Genomic DNA, 5,302 nt, shown 5'->3' with positions numbered 1-5,302 from the left:
GTGTGTGTCTTGCGTGTGTCTTTGGGGCATCCCTGGGAAGGAGACTCGGAGGCTGACTAAGCCTCCCGTCCAACTTGCCCCTAACACCCGGAAACACAGGGGATCACTGTTTCCCACCATACACAGGGACAGGAAAAATGCTTCTACACTCAGATCTGGGTCTGTGGTGGGACCCAGGATTCTGCTGTTTCCCACCAGGGAGGGTTTCCAACCCTCTGGACCTCTCTAGCTGACTCTTTAGAGGGCATGGGTGGTAAGGGAGAGCACAGACCTCCCTTCCTCTTCAATATCCAGAAGACACTGGGCACTGGATGCATTGGTCTGCAGTTCTAGCATTTGGGAGGCACAGGCAGGAAGATTGAGAGTCAAACCTAGCCTGGGCTACATGACATACAAACACCCAAACAAAGCAATACCAAAAAACCAACCAAACAAACAAAAACTTCAGATGACATTGCGGTGGGACATGGGGAATGGGAAACACTGGACCTGGGAATCTCTTACCCCTGAAATAATTTTCAGCCCAGGACAAGGAATTTCGCTTGGGCCCCCCAAGGAAAACACTGATGACTCTTGTTGCTAGACTCACACAGAAAGGTCACTTCCGAGTTTTCAGAAGATGCTCCTGGAGGGGCCCGAAGAACTGGCCCCAGATCAGCAAGTCAACCACAAAGAGATCTATACGGACACAGAACTGGGACCGGGTGGTGGTGGGCAGTGGTGGCAGCACAGCCTCAGGAAGATGTTCAAAGCCAGCCTGGTCTACAGAGTGAGTTCCAGGACATCCAGGACTACACAGACACCCTGTCTCAAAAAAGGAAAGAACTTTGGGCTGAGAGACTGGAAACTGAGTCACAGAGTATAGGGTGGGGGAAGCTTTTTTTTTTTAAGCAGTGATCTGTGTCAGGGCTTTAACACTTCCGTTCTGTTTGCACCTGAAGCCCCAGTCAAGCCCAGGGATTCTCCTTAACCTTTTGGCAGTGGGCCCCAGGGAAAGCAAGCCATTTTCCACCCCAGCACAAGGTTGCTGCATCTGATCCCACTGGCCACGGAGGGGCCTCTTTAATGGCTTTGCCCAGTCTTCCTCCCATCTGACTTAATCTAGCACATCTGGAGATGTCGGAGGGACTCTTGGGACCTTTGGCAGGTGCCAGAAAGCAAGATTCCTAGAGCAGACCCCTGCCAGGAACAGAGCTACTTCAGGGTGGAACAGAGGGTGTCATCCTCCTGCCCCGGAATAAACTAATTCAGCAAATCCTCATGAGTTCCCACACCAAAAGCACGGTTACTCATTTTCATTGTACAGATGAGGGAAAGTTTTCCAGAGGCCCCTTTTGCCCAGGATCAAGGTTGCTGCTCAGTCCAGGATTATGCGTCCCCCTGTGGGTGCACTTTATCCTGGGCCTAGTGTAGATGCTTTAAACTTCAGGGAACAAGGCCATATCCCGGGGAGACTGCTGTCAAGCCTACCAGATGGGAGGGCTTCTGGGATGTTTCCGGGCCACTCTTCTGCTTACAGACACTCAGATAGCCACCTTGTTTAGGTTCTTTCCATGACATTTTGTGGAAGGCTCTTGATATTTGCCACAACCTGCTCTGTCCATCTTTTCTGTAGAAAAAGGGGGCTGGCTGGGTGAGGCGATTGAGTGTGTCTCCTGGTCTCTCACTAGAGGCCTTATCCTTTGAAGTTGAAGTTTAAGCCTTGTCATTGTTAAACACTGAGGCAATACTGCCTACATGTGGCAGCATGGGGAACTGCAGCTAAGCTCACTGGGCTTTAAATGTCCTAAAAGGGATGCAGGAACCCAGAGTAAGTCAAACGGAGGTGCTGCTTCATAGGATGGGTTCTCCTCCTCCTCGTCCTCCTCGTCCTCCTCGTCCTCGTCCTCCTCGTCCTCGTCCTCGTCCTCGTCCTCCTCTTCCTCCTCCTCCTCCTCCTCCTCCTCTTCCTCCTCCTCCTCCTCCTCCTCCTCCTCCTCCTCCTCCTCCTCCGTTTTCAAGACAGGCCTTCTCCTTGTAGTTTTGGTGCCTATCCTAGATCTTGCTCTGTAGACCAGGCTGGCCTCGAACTCACAGAGATCCGCTTGGCTCTGCCTCCCAAGTGCTGGGATTAAAGGCATGCGCCACCCCTGCCCGGCTTTGGATGGATTCTTGAACCCTCTGACAGACTTCCTGAGTTAGCAGCTATGGACAGGGCCTGCAAATCTTTATGCATACCTTATGTGTGATTTTTACTGGAAGACTGGTGATTTAATTTGCAGGGCCTAGGACAAATGAATACATGAGACCTCTTGTTTCAACATGACTAAGAACTTTAAGACAATAATAGGAAAGCAGTGCACCAAAGCGTGGTGCTCTGGGTGATGTCTCAGATACATGTCCATGAGGCTGGCCCCTTTCTCTGCCCTCTGGACGTGCAGACACCCTGCTGTAGCTCCTGCACTTGCGAAGTATATCTTTAGTATTAGCTACCTCCAATGTGCTAGTTAGGAACCCGGACTGCTGTTGGGAAGAACTTGTTTTGCCCTGATTATGAACTCAGTGTTTTTGTGCATATTTCTGACTTCTGTACACCTCTTACAATTTCATCTCTGAGTACTGGGATAACATCTATCTCAAAGAAGGGCTTGCAGAATAGAAAAATCATTTCTGTCATAGTGCTGGTGAAATGGAGTTATTGCTGTGACCGAAGTTTCGAGACGCAGTGCTTGGATGTGGAGCTGAAAGAGATGTCCTGTAGTGTTTATATTCCAATGCTGGAAACAGCCCACAGTCAATGCTTGACCGTCTTCGGGCATGATGTGGCAGAGGTGTGCCCTCCAGCAGTTGGGACTGTAGGGCAATGAGGAGCAGTCGTGAGCATCTTGGAGTGGTAAGGGGAGTTGTAATGAAGACATAGAAACGAAAGGAAATGTGTGTGTGTGTGTGTGTGTGTGTGTGTGTGTGTGTGTGTGTATTTTCTAAGGAGTGGGGGTCAGAAAGAGGGAACAGCACATGGAAGGCCTTCAGCCCTAAGCTGTACTCTATCCTGGAGGCCTGGACATGGCTGAGGACACGTGTGGTGTTCACAGGGCACAGGCAGAGGGGTAGCTGAAGAGGAATGCTGGGGGGACCTATCAGGAGGGATGTGGGTATCTTGCTGAGGGACTGAACTTTGGGCTGGAAGCTGGGAGATCATTTATGTCAAGGATGGGCAAGATTAGATTTGTGTTTGGAAAGGGCATGGTGGCTGAGAAGGCCGTCCAAGAGAATGAGACCTGGAGAGGGGGGGTGGATTTGGGTCCAGGAGGCAGAATTGAACATGACCCAGACTAGGACTAGAGAAGATAATAAGAGTGGGTGAGTTCAGAGTTACCAGGGAGCAGCTGATCAGCTCCTCAGTGAGGAGTTGGGACTGAGACCTGCGGGTCTGGCATGGACATCTGGGAGGATATGATGACATCATCAGAGACAAGGAAGCTGCAAGACTCGGAGTGTGGCTGAAGTGGACCAAGGCAGAAGGAGGGGATGAATAGGGTACAGAGCCACGTGGTCTTGGACCAACTGCCGTCCACTGTGAGTGAGTATGGGAGACCATGGACGCCAGGCTCCACTCAAGACTGCAAGTGTCCAGGTAAGATGCATGATGGGAATGTGCCATGTAGATCGTGCTACCGATCATGAATTGTGCAGAACAGCCAAGAGGCGGATTGCTAAATGGCCACAAGGCTGTGAGCAGGGAGTTAGAAGGTGGGGATTATAAGAGTCAGAGAAGGCCCTGTATGTGTGTGGTGGGGGTGGGCATGAGGAATGTGGAGTGAGTTAGGGTCACGAGGAGCAGTTGGGAGGAAAATCCTGGCTCCTGCTCCCTTCAGACATTGCATGGGCAATAGCAGGGTGAGCAGTTTCCGATGGAGAAGCCAGAAGACTGTGCCGGGTGTCACCACACGGCAAACCATGCAGTGTGCTCTGCTCACACCCCTCCTGACACCTGTTGCCTCTCCGCAGCACTGCCTGCACCTTTCACAATTCATTTCTACCTAAAACACAGTGTTCGGGTCTCCGGCTCTGTGACGTGGAGGGCTGAGAAGCGCCGGGGAGACGCTCCCAAAGGACCAGTGTCCAGTGAGAAACGAGGCCCCGTTTACTGTGGGACCACAAGAGCTGGACACTAGCACCTCCCAGAGCCTCAGCATTGAGTTGGTACAGGATGGACAGTTCACTGCCTTGATTTCCCCAGCTGTGCGGGGCCTGTAGGATGTCGTCAATGGCACACTTAAGGGGCGGTGTATTGCCCTAATATCTTTGAGAATAAACGCGGGCCATGGAGAATTGGGCAAAGAGCCCAAGGGCTGAAAGAACCTAGAAAGGAGAGCCACAGGGAAACCGAGGCAGAAGGCAGAGGGTGTGGTTAAGCCTGAACAGTTAGTTCATAGCTTTGCTTTTTCCCTGGGCATAAACAGGAGTAGTGGGTACCCGGGAGGAGCAGAAAGTAGGATTCACCTGGGCCAGGGGTTTCTATGCATTAAGAACTTGTAAAGGACTGGTATAAGTGACTGAACATTCTAGAAATGTCTTCCTTGGCATCTTCTCCAAGGAGAAGAGAAGGTGATTTGTCTAAGGGTGGGTTAGACCACTGGATTCGCTGGCAGTGGGGGAGATTAAATTATAGCGGTTCCGTGTGCTCTATGTAATTTGGCTCTCTATAGTCTCTCAGTAAAGGCTCTGTAGGCTTTAACTCCTGCCGCAAAGGAACAGAGAGTTCAAGGAAGTGGCAACTTAAGTAGAATGGGTGCTGTCTGTGGGGACCGGCCTTCCTCCACTCAGGGGCCCTCTGGAGGGGGCACACAGGTCTGGATCCTTTCTCCTTCCTCTCCTGTCGGCAGCCTGGGTGCTCACAGAGCCCTCTGCCCCAGGAGGAAGGTGACGCAAGCTAACTGAATGCAGAACTTTATTAAATAAATGCTTTGTCACGACAAAAGACAAAGATCGGGGAGTAACAAAAACTGTAAGTTGAATAAATAGAACAATAAAATGTGAGATCTTCTGCGTTTTTCTTTTTTTATTTCCTTAAGTACAATATGCTAAACAGGAGCCGAGCTCTTCCACATTGGGGTGATTTCTTTTCCCGCATTTTGTTTCACACAAACTGGTTTGTTGTTTTATTATTTTTTTCATCCGTTTCACCAGTAAAAAGTACAAGTATTTTTTGTTTTTAAGTTGAAAACAAAAAAAAAAAAAGAAGAGAAATCAGAGCTATGGTGTCTGAACGGAACACTACAAAGACCTACAGTAATATGTGCTGTGGTTACTGCTGCTGTAA

Source organism: Peromyscus eremicus, chromosome 13 (genome assembly GCF_949786415.1).
Source record: "Peromyscus eremicus chromosome 13, PerEre_H2_v1, whole genome shotgun sequence".
Lineage (NCBI taxonomy): Eukaryota > Metazoa > Chordata > Mammalia > Rodentia > Cricetidae > Peromyscus > Peromyscus eremicus.
This window is presented reverse-complemented; position numbering follows the sequence as displayed.